Raw genomic sequence first — 22,003 nt, forward strand, 5'->3', positions numbered from 1 at the left:
GCGTACCGCTAACAGTACGAGAGCTTTTGGAAAATGAAGACAGAACGCAGCCGAGATGGCAGTGACAGAGATAAGGGATAGAGAGGCATGAGTGAAGGAATGATGAAGGATAAAGATTAATGGCTTGGAGGGAGATGTATGGGGAGGAGGTGGGTGGTGAAATGAGGAAAGGGACGGCGCTACAAAAGAACAAGCAAGTGAAAAACTCTCTCTTGCACAATGAAAGTTTTTGCAATAATAAATAATAAACAATAGTGTTTTAAGAAGATAATATTTTGCGCTAAAGAGAGAAAAGGGAAAATGGACATTGTAGCCTGTAAATTTCTACTACACTGTCGCACACAAGCATTCTGTTCCAATGATTTGGATTAAAGAACATTAACACATAAGAAGCTTCACTTCTGCTGCTTATATTACCACAATAATGCAGTATCTGTCATATTCCTGCATCGGTGTGTTTTCCATTTTGGTCTTTTCACTCATTCCAAAGTCTAGGGAGAGCTAAACAGGTAAAGATGTTCTCGCTTTTTAGCTTTCACTCCTGCTGCTCTTCAAATCTCATTCTCAGCCAGTATTGAAGGACGAGCTCTGATATCCACTCTACACCAGACTGTCTACTATGTTAGTGTGAAGCCACGCCCTTGCATGACTTCCTTGTGTTTTTGTAAACCTTCCAGTTTAACCCTTGTGCTTCACTGTTTCCCAGTGTTCCCTGTCAGACTGAAGAGTACCTCCCACTCCCTCTGCCAATATCAGCTCACCTGTTTGCCAGATTAAATTGGACCACTTGCCCACCTTCTCTAATAAATGTGTTTCCAGTTGATACTTTGGCTGAGCCAAGGTAGCTAGGAAGAGCGTGGTTAGATCCCAACGGGCAGGGAAGGTGAATTGTGATTAAAGAGTGTCTCTATTGTAGTCGGGCTGGGCATTTTGCTGCATGCTCTGTGCAGCCAAAAATCCAAAATCGAGGCTGATTGATACCCGAGGAGCCGCCCACCAATATTCCTACATTTACTGGTGGGCAGCTCCTTCGGAATCAGTCAGCCTCGATTAATGTTGCCAGTTACCCTATGTTGTAATCATCACGCTTCGCCTCTCCAAGTATCTGTTAACTCTGTGGCGGAATAAAACCTAGATCCTAATCTAACTCAACAACTTTATATTCCAGCAAAACCCATTGATATGACTTTCATAGTGTCAGGACTGCAGGGACAGATCCTAGCTAGAATCACTCAATAGACAGAGCCTGTCCACCTTGTTGACTCTGGCAAGCATTGTTAGTACTTTGTGTACTGTTTTTTTCTATCTGACAAACACTAGTTATCCCAGGCTTTCCATGGTTAGACAAACATAATCAATAATTATTGGACTGAAAGAAAGAGTGGAAATTTGGAGTGTATTTGCCTCTCTCACTGTTGAAGGTCAGCCATTTCCCAGGCCAAACAAGCATCTGCTAATACTAACTCACTCCTCTGTTTCCAAAGAATATCACTCCCTACAGGAGGTGTTCGGGAAGAACAAGGCCCTCTCTCTACTTCCGCATTGACCTTATGACTGTTCCATCAACTTTACCGGTGCCCTGTTTGCCCAGCAGTAGAAATGATCTCAGCTATACAAATTTTTACTGCTGATTCATCTGCTACTACATCAAGTGTCTCCATTAAAAAAAACTCGTGTCCTTCTCCTGCTCCAAAGAAGCAGACTCTGCCTTTCACCTGCTCAGACAATAGTCCACTACACCTGTCATAGGACCCACAGCAGTTCATAGTGGAGATGGATGCTTCAAACTCCAAAGTTGGCACCTTTCCCAGGGCTCTGGCCCATTAAAGGTAAGCTCTGCCCATGTGTGTTCTTTTCTATACATCTAATATCTGCCCAATGTTAAAGTGCACAATAGACCAGAACTGCCAGCTAGCGGACTCCAAACCCTCACTGCAATCAACGTCAGAAAGTCGTATTATCTTCCAAATATATTTTGCTGAAATCCCTGTTCAGAATTCTATATCCTAGGTACACTGGGCCATATGAGATTGAGGCAATCATCAGTGAGTCAACTGTCATCTGCAGAAGCTCCAAACATCTCTCAGGATTCACAGACAAAAAGAGATTTAAGGGTTAAGACTTGCTTAACCACTTTAATCACTTTAAAATATATATTTAACATTTCGCTATCAAGTTGTTGGTAACAAAATTCAAAGGTGATCAATGTGATGTAGACGATCGGATCGAAAAATTTATTTACTTGTGGCTTTTAATATAAGCCAATATGTACTGCAGGCCAACTGATTTTAGCTCAAATCAGAGGCAGTTTAATTTTCTTTAGAATGATGACATTACATGGTACTGCAAAGCTTAAACAAGCACTAGAGTAATCCATTTCTATTTCACACTAGTTCAGTTCTTCATCTAATCATGCCCCAGCGTCCCATGATGAAAAATTCATCTGTGTAAGAAAACAGACTTATATGCCAAGCTCACTGGTGGGGAGAGTTTATGCCTGACAACAAATTAATGAAAATGTCACTTGACTTCTTCCTTCATCTCTTTGCTTCCTAAATGCTCCAGTGAGCAGAATAAAATGGCCACTAAGATGCTCCAACTCTTCTTCTTAACAGCCCCAATTCACACCTTCTGCAGTGACCTCTAATCATGCATCCTTCTGTTTCTTCTGGTTGCATACATGCATGCATATCTGCATTTGAACCAGGGATGCCAGTTTGATTAAAAGAATACAGTCTATGTACGTTTTCAATGATATTTCACTTTTTATTGACATAACAGATCCATGACCCCATGAAGCCAGGGACTACAGGTTAATGGAAGCCATGACAGCCAAAGCCATTCCATCAGCACTGGTAGTCTGCCGAAAAGGTCAACTTCTAGTCCGCACATTCAACCAAACAGAAATGTCAAAGTAGGAGAGTGGAAAGTAAGGAAATACCTTTTTCTGGATATATGGTGAAGGCATATAACATATCTGTGCTGATCTGAAGTCAAATTATTATATGGATTACATTTTTAGAAATCACGCAAATAGAAAATAGTGGGAGCAAAGACCTCAGTTGGAAAGTCATGGCTCCAAACCTTTTCTGTTTGGAGAGGAAAATGGAATGGAAATGCCACTTAACCACTATAATCTGTCACTGGAAGGCTGTTAATTCCCTCTGTTTTGTGCAAAGGCTTCTGGTATAGGGACAAAATTACTCAGTTCCCTGCTGATGTTTCCAGGTGTGAAAAGCTGAGCTACACAAAACTCCTTGGATTCCAACTTTGACTTGACCTGGTACCACTGCTCAGTCCCCTTAGTCGCTATTTAAAACAGGGCCTTTAGATGTTCATGGCTAATCCATTAAGGAACAGGCACCAAGCAGTATCATGAGACTGTAAGGAAAAATTATTTCTCACACATCTGAGGCACAAGCTTCTACATTTTATTGGTGGCTTCTTATTAATGGGGTTTTCTAAATACCTGCGTTATTATGGATAAAAACCTGTTTTACCTAAGTGAACTGATTAGTTTTTCCCCTCTTGTTAGTAGTTTCCTCCTTTTTTGAAACTTTACAAAGGAAGATTTTTTTTTTTCATATATCACTAAATTACAACAACAGTCACCTTGAGGCACTTTATATTGTAAGGTAAAGACCCTACAATAATGCAGAGAGACCCCAAGAATCAGATGACCTAGGAGCAACCACCTGGACACAGTGGAAAGAAAAAACTCCCCTTTATCTTTATTTAGAAGCAGGAAATTACAGGTCACTCAGGCTTTTATGTATTTAAGACATTCCTTCATTTTAAGTAATTGGTGTGTATGTAGTTTTGCTTCATGGATAAAGTTCGGTATCATCTGCACAGTATCAGATCAGGTAGGTTTTTTTCAATGACTCTTTCAAGAATTTTTCAGTTAAAAAGAAGGTCAGCTATAATTAGCTAGTTACCATGACTAGAAATCCAGTAACCTAACTTAACTACATTGAACAAATGATGGCTTTTTAAGTAATGGTTTAATTACTGTTACCTTAAAGGCTGATTACTGAAGTTAACTCAGAGAGATCAATCGGAGAGATAGTTTAAATAAATAGTTTAAATAAACAACAATAGTATTGAAAGTAGGTGTACTTAAGGATACGTCTGCAAGATGGTTATGAGCATTTTTTCTCTAATGTTTCTCTAATGTTATTGTCGTTTGTGAAGAAATTAATCAAGTCATTACTAGATAAACATAAGAACGGGAATTGATAAGAATTTAGCGATTCTGATTCTATTCTCGATTCACTTGTCAATCCAACTCTTTATCGATTCTCTTACTGATTCTCATTGGGTTCTCAATGGCTCTCCATTCGCTAATCCCCAAACGCTAAGCAGCATATTAAAGACATTACATTCGTGCAAATCAGTTGCATGTTGTGTGGTCAAATGTTTGTCCATGTTTGAGGTATTTCCTCTCTTTGTAGTCAGTGTATTATGCATTTTACACAGGACACTTTTCTCGAAAGTAATTCATTATGTTACTTCATTATTCCCAAGATAAAGTAATTAATTACATTACTCACTACATTACTTTGTGTTTTGTCTCATAATTATCATTTAACAATATAAACCTATAGGCTATAGTCTCACACACCAACACAAGTCCCCATCTCAATGTGGACTCACATACAATCTTTCTTTTAGTGTTTTTTGCATGAACACAAAGCTGACAACACAAAGCAAGGTTTCAAATCAGTCAGAAGTGACTTCAAAGCAATCTCCACGGTGGTTCTACTTTAGAAACATGAACAGGCAGAAACGGAGGCTTCAAGCTTGAGTGCTCATCACTGCCTTTGTTACCTGTTGAAGTTAAGGCTTTGAATTTTTTTACTCTCAGGGACCATCTCTTTGGTTTGCTGGTACAGTGAATTTGGATAGCAGTCCCTGTACACATATACCTTATTACAAATGTCTAAACACATGCTGGGCCTGGGGGTGTTGAGCTGGGGTTGGCATGCACTCGGCTTTTACATCAGTCTCTAAAGGGATGGGGTTTCGGGTGCATGACAGGAGAAGAGAAGCTGCAGAGAGATGTGACTGCAAGACTGCAACTCTGCTTCCTTATCCCAACTCTGAAGCATCAATTCAGTTTTAGATGTGAACTGCATTCCGGGATTTACGTAAATCCCCTGTGTTATTAACAACAATTAAACAAGTGAGTAAAATAAGAAACACAAACACAAAAACATATGTACAGGCGCTCCCAGCAATGCGGGTTTAAGTGTGCTGATGGTCTTCTGTGTTGCTTTCACTGTATTTTAACAGATAAGAAAGTAAGAGCTCCATCATGATCCTGTGCTAGTTATACAGGACTTCGCTGTACCAGGACGGGGCAATAAAACTGAGATTGCAGTATGAATTGAAAGCCTTCTAGCTCAGAAAGAAAATAAAGAAATGACATTTAATTGGACATTCCTGCAGTAAAGATTATTCTTTATGTAAGTATTACACATCCTCAATATCTCTTTTCACTCCACTACACTTAAGGTCTTTCCACAGTCTTTCAAACAATATCACTGCCCATTTCCTACATTTTTTGCATCATGAAAATTTCATCAATCCATTGTATCCATTGTTATCTCAAGCATGCACTTGGTGAAAGACCCAAAATGCTAGATATAGATGCTAGATATTGCAACTGTGATTGACAAAAGATAAATGGTCATGCAATTGGATGGTTATATGCAGTCCCTAATCACACCAGTTCCTTGGAGCACGTTTACACACTGATCTCTAATGTTTCAATGTGTATGGGTTGCCTTCAATAGGACAGGATGAGCTGGGATTCAGATTCTCAGTATACAATAGTAAATGTAATACACACACACACACACACACACACACACACACACACACACACACACACACACACACACACACAATACCTCCCCACCCCCACCCCCAAGAAAGCTCAGGCTTTTTTCAACCTGAAGCAAAGCCTGCGAGTCTCTTAGCAGCTTGCAGAATCTGTGAAATACTCCCCTTTGATCCTTAATAACGTTCGTTTAGAGCATTTGTCTAACGCACCTCTGTCTCTGAGGATAATGGATTTACCAATAGGCCACTTTACACTAGAGGCAGGTATGGATCTCCCTCTTAGAAAGTGATTTATCTTGCAATCAGAACATTTAATCCGAGTTCAAGAAGCCACAGAGACCGTGTTCTGATTATTTTAATTGCTTTTAGATCTTGGATACACAGCTCCCTCTTCTCATTGGAAATTTCTATTTTGAAACAATTTCTTTTTTTTTCCTTTCACTTTCTCAGTTTTCATTCTTTGTAGAGCAGCAAGCTCTGTTCAGTGCAGCAATTAAATTGCAAGCATTAATCATTTCAGAGTCATTATCAGGATTTTAAAGGTGAAAAACCAAACAAATTGTTTTTCATTTGGCTTGAACTTAATAGGATTGTTTTCTTGTAATTTGCAGCCTTGGAACATTTACACAAACAATTAAAGGTAAATTGGTAACTCAGCTTATCTGTTCCCAGTTTACATAATATTAAATCTTTAATGAAGAATCGCCTCGATAGCTTGAGGTGCCACTCAATTAACCATGATTAATTAGATATATTGATTAACAATCAGTTTGCTAAGTATATTTATCTGAACTGAAATAAATCTCACTATAATTTGTTAAATAATATATTTTATAGAGCTTATTAGGCCAGCCAAACAAAATTGATATCATTATTTTACTACATACTTCATATTTAAAATGTGGGCTCACTTCTCTGGATTAATGTTCCCACTTTGTAACTTTACTGGTCAACATCACCAGGATTGACACAAGGCAGGATGGATCAGTATATTTTTTTGTTTACACCAAATTTTGAGCGTACCATCTAAATGTTGAAGCAGAAATTGAGAGTCATTATAGCAGGTGACATTTTTCCTGTCAAATATTGTTCATATTGATGAACCTGTAAAAAATTGTGGCCTCTAATGTGTGGTTTTATGCAGCTCTAGCCCAACTACTTCAAGGTTTTACGTCTTGCGCATTGAGAGATTATCTTCTGCTTTGTACACTTGATATCTTTTTTGGGTACAATTTTCTGCAAATACTAATGTGTTGTGTTGTGTGGGAAAACTCCAGTAGACCAAATGGAAATTCCAGCTTTTCAAATACTAATACCACCCCATTTGACATCAACAATCATGGCACAGTCAGTGCCACTTAAATAGACTTTCTTTGCCATTCTGATGCTAAATTTGAACTTTATCAAGGTATTTTTTCCCTTCAGCAGTGTAAGCACAAACACAAGAAACACATTTATTTTAAATAATACAAAATAATTTTAAAACATGTTTAAAGAATAATAATTTAGTCATAAAGCTTTGAACCATTATTATAATCAAAGGCACTTAGAATCAGATTAGCCCCCTGTGTATCAATGATTAAAATTTGTATTCTGTCATGTGCAAAAAAGGAATTTATGCTTCTTTCTTTTTATACTACCTGCATTAAGATGAGTAGTGGCAGCTGTCTGTAGATTCCCATCATCTGTTGACTGCCTATCAGTTTGCTCCATATGTATGGAGCAAAAGGTGCTCCATACACATTGATTCAAATTACTAATAGAAGCAAATCACTAATGCAGCAAATCAGTAACACACACAGATACACTGTTGACATCTTGACAGATCAAAGGAATATTCTTAAACCATAATCTGTTCTTTTACTAGTCTCTGTCACCGTTTGTGTGGAAAATTGCAATGTCAGAAAGGGCCAAACATGCTAAAAATGAGACTGAATAGGTCAGATTTGGTCACTCTGTTGCCAGATCAGCTTGAGGGCATATCAAGATGGGAGAGAGAAAAACAGTGAAAGGACAAGGTTTATTTCTGATGTAAATGCTCCCTAACAAGATGTGAAAAAACCATGGCAACCTGATTTTTTAAAATCATTTTATTTATTTATTTATTTTAATGAGTGCATGTGTTTCATAATATGGGTGTATGTGTACAGTGACACATATCCAAAGTCACTGTCCCAGTAAACCAGAGAGAGAGCCCCTGAGAGAAAAAGAAAAAAATCAGACCTGAACTTCAACAGGTAACAAAGGCAGTGATGAGCAGTCAGGCTTGAAGCCTCTGTTTCTACCTGTTCATGTTTGTAAAGTAGAACCACTATGGAGATTGCTTTGAAGTCACTTCTGGCTGACTTTCAACCTTGGTTTGAAGTTCATGCATAAAAACTACAAGAAAAATTGCACGTGTGTCTTCATTAGGATCTGTGTTGGTGTATAGGACTGTAGCCTATGGGTTTAAATGGTTAATTGGCAAATAATGAAGTAACACACTGCCTTTATTTTAAGAAAAGTAACAAGTAATGCTGAAAACATTACTTTTCTTAAGTATAACCACATCACTGCACAGATAGATTGATAGAAATAACATGGGATGTTCTACATATAGAATATATTAAACATTCTATCTGTTAGAAAGGAGACAGCTTAGTAACAAGGCAGTAGTAACAGTTATCCTTGCTTGAAGCATTTTAACGTCAGCATGTCAGTGTCATGGCAAGGTAACCTACTAAAGGGCATAAGGGCAACAAATTATTGCCTCTTGCTGAATAAGTAGTAATCCCCAGGAGCCTTGCTGAGACATAGGTCCTTATACTATATTTCTGAGGTCACAGATTGATTTCATTGTTAATATGGATTATATAATTTTGGTTCATGATGACACCAACCATTTGCAGCTCAGTCTGAAGTCTTATGCATTACAATTTCAGCTGATCACTGATTCTAAGGAACTATTCTTGGTCAGTGCTGGTCCAAATAATGAAAAAATAGTGACTGTGATTAAGAAATTGTAAAAAAAAAAAACAACCCCAACCCCAACCCCCCCCCCCCCCCCCCCCCCTTTTGTTTTAGCTGTTTTCCATATTATTTCCCTAGTCTCTGACATTTGCTTGCTATTTTTGTAACCACTCGACCATGCGGAATTTTGTTGGTTACAGTGTATAAAGGTTGTTTGTCACATGCACCCAGTAACGATATTTCAGTGCACCTAATCTGGAACGTCTGATTGTTATTTTTAATTTTATGTATTTTAAAGTGGAATAATATAGTTGGTTTACTTTTGAATATACATTTCGTTTAATGTTTTAATCTAAATTTAAATCTAATTACAAGTATGGCTATAAAATGTCCATTTATACACCGACAGTACTGGCAAAACAGTAAAATGCTCAGATGATTCAGAGTAAATACACTTATTAGCTATTGCATTTAAGAAAATGAAATCTTTCACAAAAATATTAATAACTCAATCAATTAATGAACGTGGAAACCTCAAAGAAACTCACAGAGCATTCAGCTTTTTAAAGGCTAAATGAAATATTAAGTAGTTTGGCTGCAGGGAAATGCCATCTAAAGCTCAGCTATTCACATTTTGTCTTTCAGTATATGAAAACATGGAATTCTAACAAATATCTGCAGCAGACCGGGATTGTGGCAACCATTAAAAAAAATCTGCTATATCCTTCACATTTTCAGAGAAATGTCACACCTAATGGAGACAGACCAGCAATGTAAGGGGAATTAAAAGCAGTAATTGAGAGGTACTTGAATGGCCAACATGCTGTACTATGTCCCTGGGGGCTTTTAGGCTCGCACAGAGCCAGGAGACAGATGACTTTGAAGGTAAGCATGGATCCATCCACTTCCAGCAGTGCTAAATCACGGTATCTTGTCAGTTTGACGACACCACATAGTGAGACCATAATGTGTCCCATATGGCTGCTCTCTGTGCTGGGGATGCAAGCTGTACTTACACAAATGCACTGTAGGTATTATCTTTTATCATCTTTACAATGGATAAGCTCATAAATATGAATTTGGCAACTATTTCAAAGAAAAGTCATAACTTATTGGATTTCTTTGATGTTATATAGATAAGAGAACAAAAACAGGCATGATGATTTTATGAAATACCAATTCATATGACGTTACATAAGGCAATTATTCTAGTATGATGTATGAAAGGGGTAAGGAAATAAGCCAAACATGGCACAGGCATAGTATTTATTTCACTTGGGTTAGCTGCTTTGTGATTTGTGAAAGTGGTGATGGTCTTGCAACTCTGTAAATCAGTTCTTGTACCACTGCTATTTATCACTTGGATGTCTCACAGCGAGATCAGTGAAGTTACTATGTATGCATCCTATTTACCACAAGAGCATAGATGCAAATGCACACAGTCTCCGAGCTAGAGAGTTCAGCCAGTGCACGTACAGTATGGCTTCACCACTATACTACCCATGCTGTTCATTAGTTGTTGGCAAAATGTCTCGCTCCCTCCCACTGATTACATCTACCAAGTTAACCCTTTAGAGCCGATCGGAGCGGGAACGCTCTGTTATGCGTAACTATTTTTAAATCCCAGTAGCACTGCAACCACGTAAGCTAACGCAAAAAATTTTTTTGCATATGAAACCGGAGGAGTTGTACTTACATCTGATGCCATCAGCTTGTCCTAGGTCACAGTTTCCTTCCACATAAAGCTTTGCAAAACCTGCATAAAAAGCGCTTGCAGGAACAAAAACATAATATTCCAGAAACACGCTTTACCGATCTGATCAGCTGTTCAAAACACTTCCTACGTTGGAATAGACGTCAGCGCGAACTTTTGCATTTCCGCCATTACCTGCCCGAAACCGGAAGTGACGTCATTTTCGCGGAAATGTAGTCTTTTTTGCGATCAGGGCCTCAGGGCCTATACTGCTCTTTTTAAAAGTTATCTTTGACTTTATGACTTTCTGTGTCGTTTCTGGGATGCTTAGGACTCATATTGCACTGCTGGAAATAGTTTATTTTGATGCATATGCTGCTTTTTTGCAAATTTGCGGAATAATATTTATTTTCGTTTTTCCTACAGTGTATAAAAATTGGTGTATTTCAAAAATAAAACTATGAAGACACTCAAAATAATTTTCCTGTGGTGGGAAACTATTTTGTGCAACTTTTTTGTATTTACAGTTTTGAGGGATAAGACTCTTAAATTTCTCTAACTACAAATGTATGTCAAAAAATCAAAAACGATTTTCAATTTTTTTGTAGTTTATTGCACTTTTTTGCAATTTATGTAATTACTATGCACTTAATGAATACATATTATTAAAATCTGGGCTATAATGGTTGTATTGATGTATAGCAACTTGAAATGCTCCCAAAAATGGCTCCACAGCATGTAAAAATATAATATAAGCTCTGGCGGACTTGGTTCTATGGTAGGTCTTAAAGGGTTAATGAGCCACACACAGAACATTCCCCACTCCTTCAGTATACATTTCCACTCTCTCCTCCATCCCTCACCACCACCTACCTTTCTCCCCCTCTTTATTCCTTATGAACACAATCTTCAGTTTCATTTGAAGTGGCAGTTATCCCACCTTAGGAAAATATTAGAGAGCTTCTTTTCCAGAAACTCCATGGTTATTCATCATGTCAATGGGAGGACAGTTTACCAATTATCAGAGACTACTCTTCCAGCACAGTGCTTTGAGTATGCTTTGCCGACTGTCTCAGACTGCTAATTGATTGCACTCACTGTTGCTTTTGTCAGATGAAAACCTGGATAAAATTTTCCAGATGGTGCTCTTAGCATGATTTTTGTTCAAAAATCACCTGCTGTATCAGCTGTAAATGAGGTAAATCCACACAGAAGAGTGCCTCACAAACAAAAACAAAACCCTGAAAAATTGATTTCAATATTTTGACCCAAATGATTTTTTAAATTAATTAATTAATTTGTTTTGCCGCGTGGATAAGACTTCAAGTCTGAGTCAGTGGTTCTGAACCAGAAAAGCGTGTTGTGCCTATCACGGGTTGGGAAGGAGTTGCTCCCCCATTTGTAGCCACTAGTAGTCGGCAGAATAGGTAGGCAGAGAAAGAAATGAGAGAACACACACACACACACACACACACACACACACACATATATATATATATGTATATATATATATATATATATATATATATATATATATATACACACACAGTTGTCAGCCACCTCCTGTACATGGATGACATCAAGCTGTATGCCAAGAGTGAACGAGACATCGATTCACTGATCCACACTACCAGGCTATACAGCAATGACATTGAAATGTCGTTCGGACTGGAGAAGTGTAGTCGGATGGTAACAAAGAGAGGGAAGGTAGTCAGAACTGAGGGGATTGAACTACCAGAAGGCAACATTGCAGACATAGAGGACAGTTACAAGTACCTGGGGATCCCGCAGGCGAATGGGAACCATGAAGAGGCCGCTAGAAAAGCTGCAACCACCAAGTACCTGCAGAGGGTCAGGCAAGTCCTGAGGAGTCAGCTGAATGGTAAGAACAAGATCCGGGCCATCAACACGTACGCCCTGCCCGTGATCAGGTACCCTGCTGGGGTAATAGGCTGGCCAAAGGAGGAGATAGAAGCCACTGACATAAAGACAAGAAAGCTCCTTACCATGCATGGAGGGTTTCACCCCAAGTCCAGCACCCTGAGGCTGTACGCTAAGCGGAAGGAAGGGGGCCGGGGACTGGTGAGTGTCAGCATCACAATTCAGGATGTGATAACGAACATCCAAGAATACATTGGGAAGATGGCCCCAACTGACCGAGTGCTCAGTGAATACCTCAGGCAGCAGAAACCCAAGAAAGAGGAGGGAGACGAGGAACCATCATGGAAGGACAGGCCCCTGCACGGTATGTACCACCGGCAGATAGAGGAGGTGGCTGATATCCAGAAATCCTACCAGTGGCTGGACAAAGCTGGACTGAAAGACAGCACAGAGGCACTAATCATGGCAGCACAAGAACAAGCTCTGAGCACAAGATCCATAGAGGCTGGGGTCTATCACACCAGGCAAGACCCCAGGTGCAGGCTGTGTAAAGATGCCCCAGAGACAATCCAGCACATAACAGCAGGGTGCAAGATGCTAGCAGGCAAGGCATACATGGAACGCCATAACCAAGTGGCCGGCATAGTGTACAGGAACATCTGTGCCGAGTATAATCTGGAAGTCCCGAGGTCAAAATGGGAGATGCCCCCAAGGGTGGTGGAGAATGACCGAGCTAAGATCCTGTGGGACTTCCAGATACAGACGGACAAAATGGTGGTGGCTAACCAACCGGACATAGTGGTGGTAGACAAACAAAGAAGATGGCCGTAGTGATCGATGTAGCGGTTCCGAATGACAGCAATATCAGGAAGAAGGAACACGAGAAGCTGGAGAAATACCAAGGGCTCAGAGAAGAGCTCGAGAGGATGTGGAGGGTGAAGGTAACGGTGGTCCCCGTGGTAATCGAAGCACTAGGTGCGGTGACTCCCAAGCTAGGCGAGTGGCTCCAGCAGATCCCGGGAATAACATCAGAGCAGGACGCAGGACCCTCAAGCTCCCAGGCCTCTGGTAGAGGACCCGAGCTCGAAGGATAAACCGCCCGCAGGGGCGTGCTGGGTGTTTTTTTTTATATACACACACACACACACACACACACACACACACACACACACACACACACACACACACACACACACACACACACACACACACACATATATACACAAGGATATAAGGATAACTAGTTTTAACAGCTGCAGAAACCAAACATAGTCTACTTGTTACTATAAATTGTCTTCTTTGAATGATGAGCCAGCTTAAATCGACCAGTCCCTTTCTATGCACTGTATGTTGTAGCCATTATTTAATAGTTACCTTCATACTCCAGTGATAAGGCCTGAGTGCAGAATCTAGAACTTGTCTCCATTCATCTCAACTTAACTCCATCGGACTCCATTCATTATGCCACAGAGATAACCCAGGCACTGGAAAACGCAGAGTCAGCGGCCGATACACTCTATGAGATACACCAGTCGGTTGCTCTTACTTCCTACCCCTCTCTGAATGAGAGAGAGAAGGGAGGATAACAATAGAATGAGTCTTTTGCTCTAATTTAGTACAGAGTTTTCACTTTTCATGAAATGTTTAATATCTATTCTGAACCAATTTATGTGCTTCCAAGAGAGTGTCGTTTCTACAAATCTGGACTTAAACTGCAGTCAAGAATGTTAGTTCCTCTGGAGGCCAGTGGGGCGTGCTGGAATTAGAATTAGACATAAAGGGGGGACCAACATATTTTGAATTCTTTTAAAGCTTTCATCCATTCAATATGAAACAAAAATTGTAACTTCGTGGCAATATTGTAACTCAGTGGATACACATGACATTTATGAGTCACACTTCCTCTTACCAGCTGGACCCTTTTGTATTTCAGAGAGTACATTTTTAGATTAAATCCAAACTAAAAGCATTATGCAAAATAATCAAGAAGTGACTTTGAGTTCTGGTAAATGCATTCTTTCTCCTAAGCATATGAAGCAGTTTAGCTTTATTAAATACAGTAGTAATAAATTCATGGACATTTATTCTGGCTTTGCATTGTTGTATTCTACCTGTAAAATTAAAACAATGGATGGAGAGAGAGAGAGAGAGAGAGAGAGAGAGAGAGATAGATAGATAGATAGATAGATAGATAGAGAGATAGAGAGATAGAGAGATGGAGAGATAAAATAAGATAGATGAGATAGATTTTATGAAATCCACAGTTTTTGCTGTTGTAGAAAAAAGCTCCTTTTATTTCCAGATACTCCTGTGTTTATTAGGAAAACCAAAGTAAGCAAGCAAATAGGGGATGATAAAGACAGCAGAAAAAAGAAATCAAAGCAGGAGAAGACCTGAGAAAGAACAGATACTATATACTATGACTTTGTTCACAGACAAACTGAAATATACTGTAATAAGTACTAAGCCTTTTCAAGGACAGTTTTTTTTTTCTTGTGTAAATAATTCGGATAGAAGTTTTTAATTGTAAAAGCAATGTCAGTGGAACAGACAGACTTACTGATGACAGTATACATTTTCTACAAGCATCTTCATAGCTACGTGAAACTGTTTTACCCCAGTGGAGCTTTGAGTTAACACGCTAACATGCTTTCAATGACAATTACCGATTGATTTAAATCAAACTGAAATGGTGTGAGGAGATTTGAAACAAGCAGTAGGAGACTTGCACAGAATCACTCAAACATATTGAAAATGATGGAATATTGAATGGATGAGTGCTAAAGTGGGTAATGCTAATTTCTGATGCCAAATTTGTCCATATAAAAATATTATATCTGTTTATATTTGTGTTATGATAAAAGTATAGTATAGTATATGGATATGTGGACTGTGAGTTTTTCACACGGAGCAGTGGGAGTAACAATGGCATGAAGCAAGAATGAGATAAAGAGAGTCAAAGAGGAAAGCAGCTCCCTACCGTACATTTAGCTAATGGACAACAGTGTATGTGTATATACCTGTGTCTGTGTGGGCTTGCTTTGTGTGTTTGTTTGTATGTGTGTTTGTGTGTGATTCTTTTTTATGTGTATGTCCAGCTAGCTGCTGCCCAAGTCCTTCATCTTGGCCCTGGCTCTTATTGACTATATTGGAGGCCATAAATCATTGTGTACGTGAGTGTGAGCTTGTCTGTGTGTGAGTATGTGTGCTTGTATGGTCCAGTGCCTCTAAGGATGAGAGTAGCAGCACACAGCAATCTCAGGTCAGAGTTACAGCAGTGTGTGTGGGTGTGTCTGTGAAAACCCCAACAGTGCAACAGTATCTAAAGTGGTGGACGGGCCACTGGACATTATGGTCCTGACTGTCTGTCTGCTTCACACCTTCTTTACACAGTGATATAAATGCTTTACACAACAGAACACGCTTCAATCACAAAATCACAAATGTGTGAAGCCTGCGCATACACAGACAAATAAACACAAGTATAAACACAAGTACACATAAACGCAATTAAGCAGATTAAAGCAATACAAGGGAGGTTTTCATTCTTTACTTTCTTTGACTTTCTTAAAGCCATTCGGTAAGTCTTTCTGTACTTTTTTTTTGTGGATAGCTCTGTTGGGGTGACTGTGGGTCACGTACAGATGGCAGTGAACTGTATCTGACATTAGCTGCCCTCCATTAACATTTTCCAAAGTGCCACAGGAATGAGCAATCAAACGGAGCAGTCAAGCAGATGCCAGGCATCATATGTGTACACACACCAGCCGAGGCAGATACAGCCATAAGCAAAGGCATCTGTGACACTACAGGAAAACAAGTGTTGACATTTGCGTCTCCCAAATTGCTGTATGTCGGTGTGGGGGTGTAGAAAGGTCTAAAAATGAGCTCTATTATCAGAGTTAGAGAGATGTCACTGTCAAAGGCCTGAACCTCGTGGATGATACTGCTGACTAACACGAATTCCTACCATACTATTTATCCATCAAAGGCAGGAATGACAATTGCAGCAGATAGAATTGCTCCCTCAAGTAACTTTATTTATTTATAAATATGTTTTTAGTGCACAGAAATGTTAAATCAATAGCAAGATCATCAGCTGCAAATATCCCATGGGCCGATGCACAGACAGGTGCATACTAAATAAGCCTCTCTGCTATTCATAATAGAAAATATTCAGAATTCTGTTTAACACTAGGACGTGTTAACTACTTCCTGCAGACCCCTACATATATGGTCTGTGAATTATATGAAATTAGAAATTTTTTGTCTCTTAACACTAGCTTCCCCAGGCTTCTACCTTTCTACCTATAAAACCCGAGAGCAGCCAAATGGCTGGTAGGCTTTTAGCTAAGCTTTAGCTTCAGCCAAGTGGAAGCTAAATTGGCTAGTCATTCATATGTATATTAGGTCGTTATCTGGGAATTCTGGAGGGAGGGGAGTGGGGGTGTGTGATTGAGGGCGTGGGGGAGCTGCTAAAAGTCTCACCACTCAGCAGGCCTTGGAAATGATCCTGACGGAAGTCGACCCTTGTGACTCGGATGGAGAAGACCTAGAAGTTCAGCCGGATTCGGACTCAGAGCTGTCTGATCAGTCTTCCGGTTAGTTTCATTTCATGTTATTTCCTTTTTCATTTCAAACAAGTAAGTGGATGTAGTTAGTAAGTAAGATATTTCAGACATTATTCTGATACAGAGGAGGAGATACTGGAATTATAATTAGTATCTATGCATGCATTTGTGATTTTGTTTGACCTTCCCATTTTGCTCACAATTTGAATTTGTTCACACTGCAGATGAGGAGACTGCTTCTCCACCGAAAAAGAGAGCTTGTTTGGGGACTGAGACAGCGTAAGATGGCACAGTGTGGCGTGAAGAACATGTGGGGACCCGTCTCCCTTTCACCCCAATAGAACCGTACGCTGCAGATGGAGAGCCAACGGCTAAGGCCAGGAGAAGTATCTCGAGTCGCCTTCAGAGCTTCCTGTGTTTCATCACTCTTGACATGCTTCGTAGCATTCAAGAATGGACTATTCAACATGCACAGCAAACGGAGCATGTTCAGTGGTTCATGGACCTCCCTGAACTAATGGCATTTATTGCAATTGTGATCTTGCGGGGGGTTTACAGGGTTCCATCTGTAAATGACTGCTGGTCAGGAAACCTGGGAAACCCACAGATAATTGGAACTATGGCACGAAACCGCTTCCAAAACATCATGCAACACCTACGCTTTGATGACAAGTCCACCCGCTGTGATCGAGCAAAGACTGACAAGTTTGCTGCAATTTCCAGTGTGTGGGGATCATTTGTCACCAACTGCATCACGTGCTACAACCCTGGTCTACATATCACCGTTGATGAACAGCTTTTCCCATCAAAGACTCGGTGCTGTTTCCTGCAGTATATTGCAAGTAAACCTGACAAGTTTGGGATCAAGTTTTGGGTGGCTTGCGACCTAAAATCCAAGTACATTTGCAATGTCTTCCCATATCTTGGCAAGGACCCCAATCGTCCCACTGGGGAGAGACTTTCTGAAAATGTAGTAATGAGGCTGATGGAACCATTCCTAGACAAGGGCAGAAATGTTACCACGGACAATTTTTTCACATCGCTTTCACTTGCACAAAAACTTCTTAGACGGAAAACCACCATCCTCGGCACAGTCAACAGGATTCGCAGGGAAATTCCTCAATCCACTAGACAGACAGATCGCAATGTATTCACCACTCAGGTATGTTACAGGTCTTTTGTGGTTCTATGTTTATGTGTTTCATTGTGTGTAAAAGGGCTATGGAAATAACAATTTATCTTATTTCTTAGGTGTTTTCAACCTCTGCTGCCACGCTGACGGCGTATGCGGCCAAACGGACATATACAGACATTAAGCTTCTATTGTGAATGTTACATATCAATAAATAATAAAACCATGCCTGCTTTAATGTCAGGACTTGACATGACCTGGTCCATAACTGATGGCAACACAAATGCATGACTGCTACCAAGAGACAGTCACACTGGCAAACGTGAGCAGTTTAGTCCTAATTAAAATAAATCCCCGATAAGGGTGAATCTAATCATTTGCCAAACTATTTGTTTTTTTTTTCTTTGCACGTTTAACCCCTCATGGATCATAGAAACTAAGTTAAGCACACACACGATGCAAGAAACACACTGAAAAGAACACAAGATTGATCGGTCCAAATGAAGCAGAAATGTACGATTCCTCGGTAAACACAAGAGCAATTTGCTTGTAAACTGGCATCAAATGTTTAGAAATGGATGCATGAAAGCATTCAAACGCTGCCTATCCAATTTGATCTGTACTGTGTTATTTTAAATAATGTACCAGGCGGGAGAAAAACAGAAATGTGTTTATGATGATCTGTCACATTTGTTATTCACAGCTTATACACTGGTTTGGATCTGGTGTTCAAAATGGCCAGGGGGGAAAAAGGAAGGAGAAATGGAGGAATTGTCGACTACCTGCATTATTTAATACTTTGAACAGTCTTCTTGACTAAGCCTCTGAAGTGCCCTCTCTACTAGTCTGGAAAGAGTCATGGAGTGAAACAGAACTAGGAAGAAGGAGAGATGAATAGGCATATTTTACGAACTCTTTTTTTCCCCCCCGCGCTCTCTCTTTCTCGCTCTCCTCTCTTAAGGAAGCTTTTGTATCACTTCTCACAATACTTCACTTACTGCAGTCTCTGAAAATAGCACAGATAAAGCCTTGAAGAGAGAGTATGGCAGAGAATCTTTAACATCCCAGAGATGGACAAAATGGATAAATGTGCTTCTGTCATTGTGTGTGTGTGTGTGAGACACAGAGCGAAAGACTGAAGGGACTCACACACTGACAGTTTGGATACAGTAACACATTTAAGGACTTTTCATTGTTTTCTCACGTTGAGACCTGTAAGTGAACTTTTCCCTATTTAAATAACAGTGACACATTTACAGTAACACATAAGCAAAAGAAAAAGAACGAAAACAACTAAAATCACTTTAATTCTCCGTCAGCGTTTTGAGATTTTTTATTTATTCAGTCTGTCATTAAGGAATTCTCACATATACTAAATCCTTGTTAGCTGCTTTTCTTTCACTCTGTAGTCCAAAGTAATTTCTGAACATCTCAGTGGCTTTTGGTAGGTTGATTGTGGAGGCCAGGTCATCTAATACAGCACTCCATCACTCTGCTTCTTGCCCAAACAACCATTACAGAGCATGCAGGTGTATTTTTGGCTCATTGCCCATCGCTCCAGGGCTGCTGCAGAATATTGTGGTAGCCACGCGGCCTTAAAGGAATCACTAATGGTGTCTCTAGCAAAGGAATAATTCATCCTTGAATAGCTGAACGCGTCTTACTGTCATGTTTAATTAAAACAGATGTACCAGTGTATCGGTCCTACCAGTCCAAGCTCAAGTAATCTCAAGCACAATTGCAACTTTGAAAGAAATTCTACCAGTTTACTTTTGACAAGGTCTACATTTTTTAAAATCTGAAAATCATTTCATGGGACAGCATTATACGAAAATGTCACACAAAGCTGTAATCAAGGCAAAGTGCAGCTAAAGGAATAAAAAAATCTCACATAATTCTATTTGTAGGGATAGGGACTGAAAATACTGTGGACAAAATGTGTGGATTAAAGTCTTTGCTCACTTTTAGCACATTTTGTACATCAATGGATAAAAAGGTAATATGACTTGAATAGATATATTTTGCAACAAACTAATTGCTGTTTTCTTCTTTCCTAAAACTTGTTGAATATTTAAGTGATATTTAGCAAATTGTGTTGTGCAATTACTTTTCTTAAAATCCAAAGTTTATATTGGGGCAATGTAAAGAGATTGATTTAATTACTTTAATTCACCCTTTGGGGTAGGGCTGCACAATTAATCGTTAGAAAATCGCGATCTCAATTCATACTTATGTGCGATCTCATTTCCAAATGGCAACGGTTTAAAAAAAAAGATGACGATTGTACAGCATTTTGATCCGGGACATAATCTGCATGAAAACAAGCGCTCACTCTTCCTGCTCAACAAATGACAAGGGCGGAGCCTTATACCACGTGATACAGAAGCCACCTGGCTGCTTCCCTATACCCGTCGAACTCCCGCAGGCACAAAGAAATTACGGAGGCTATTACTTATCAGCTGACCAAAGATATGGTTCCCATCAACACTGTGCAAAACGAGGGATTTAGGAAAATGATCAACACCCTAGACAAACGCTACACAGTGCTGTCCCGCAACTATTTTTCTATTGTTGCACTACCTGCTCTATACACGCAGTGTCGAGCAACGGTGGAGACGGAATTTCAAGCAGTACAACATTTTGCGGCAACCACAAAATGTGAGACATTTGTTGTTTTTATGTTTATTTATTGTTTTTATGTTCAGTCTCAGCTGTTACGAAGTTGATGTGCAGTTAATAAGTGCAATAAATATTTATATTGGAAAAGAAAATCGTGAGAGAATCATGATCTCAATTCTAAGCAAAAAAATCGTGATTCTCATTTTATGCAAAATCATGCAGCCCTACTTTGGGGCACATGAATGCCCTGGAAACTATAAAGTATATCCAATAGAAACAAAGTTGAAAACCTTATGAGTATGAATCTAATATGAAAATTCATCGCATCAATAGCACATTATTATTCTTTGTGTGAAAAGGAAGCATGTAGCTGAAATGAATTACAAGTGACAGGTTTAAATGGCTTATTGGAAAGCAAACAATGAAATGTTACATTTTCTTTGTTGCATTGTTGCATTTTTTTTCTACCTAGATTAGAACTACAAATGTCAGACTCATTGGACAATACCTTTAGAACCTATAGACTTCATTCCCACCTGTGATCACACCGGTCACAAAACATTTTCCTTTTCAATTAACTTTAATCACAATCAGAGTATGGCTGAAAAATGTAAATGTAAAATGAACATTCTCTCTTCTTTGATTATCAGGTAATCAAAAGAAGAAAGTTGGCTGATGTCCAGTATCCCTGTTCCCTCCTACAAAGTTAGAGATGATCAGACTCCACAGAAGTAAAAAGAGATCTGTTTTAATTATAAATGTGTGTGGGCTTTCCTGAATCGAACAAGAGGTCACACTGTTCTGTTACAAAAGTACTGCTCCACTGCATTGGGAATTACCGTGTTAAAAAAAGAGTGTTGGAGTGAAGGGGTATTTATTTATTGATTACTGAAGAGCAGCAAATGCCCTTAGTACTTTTTGAAAAGTAAGGTGCACTCTAAAAGGCATGGGCATGCAGAGGGAAGGAGAGGGTGCAGAATCAGAAAATAAAAGCAGGTTGAAATGAAGAGAAAATAAAAAAAACCCATTTGTGAAGTCCTTGCTCATTTCCTTGCTGTCTTCCTTGATTCTGATTTTCTAATAGTATTACTGAATAGAAAGGCAAAGGTATTTCACATGACTTTAAACAACTTTCTGTCATCCAATTATGTTGCTACTGTCCTGACAATGTTATGCATGGTCCCATCATTGCAAATTACTGTGACTATATGGCTTTGTGTTGTGTTTTGATTCGCTTTCTGCTGTATATCCTCATTGCTCAAACTCTGAAGCACTGCCAGAGATCTATATGAAAGCTTTATAGGTCCTCTA

General features: G+C 39.4%; 1 protein-coding gene and 1 long non-coding RNA gene across 12 annotated transcripts in view; one reads left to right on the plus strand and one right to left on the minus strand.

Moving 5' to 3' along the window:
* The window catches only part of naaladl2 (N-acetylated alpha-linked acidic dipeptidase like 2), a 549,411-nt gene that overhangs the window by 380,374 nt on the left and 147,034 nt on the right, over positions 1-22,003 (minus strand). For 2 of the 10 annotated variants that reach the window (XM_082524426.1, XM_082524422.1), the window contains exon 1: positions 10,493-10,872. The exons of 6 other annotated variants lie outside the window; for them this stretch is intronic. The gene's annotated coding sequence lies outside the window, so the exon portion shown is untranslated. Of the gene's footprint in view, positions 1-10,492; positions 10,873-13,744; positions 13,760-22,003 lie in introns of those variants that run through there. 2 more of the 10 variants (XM_082524423.1, XM_082524427.1) reach the window with 2 other exon arrangements.
* LOC309700701 lies at positions 1,738-18,289 on the plus strand. 2 transcript variants are annotated; one of them, XR_014274722.1, is made up of 5 exons: positions 1,738-1,829; positions 2,782-2,929; positions 16,866-16,971; positions 17,166-18,103; positions 18,193-18,289. It is a non-coding gene; the product is annotated as an uncharacterized lncRNA (long non-coding RNA). The 2 variants fall into 2 exon arrangements; XR_014274721.1 differs by having other exon boundaries at positions 17,166-18,289.

This window comes from Aulonocara stuartgranti (assembly GCF_965226115.1).
Source record: "Aulonocara stuartgranti genome assembly, chromosome: 23".
NCBI lineage: Eukaryota > Metazoa > Chordata > Actinopteri > Cichliformes > Cichlidae > Aulonocara > Aulonocara stuartgranti.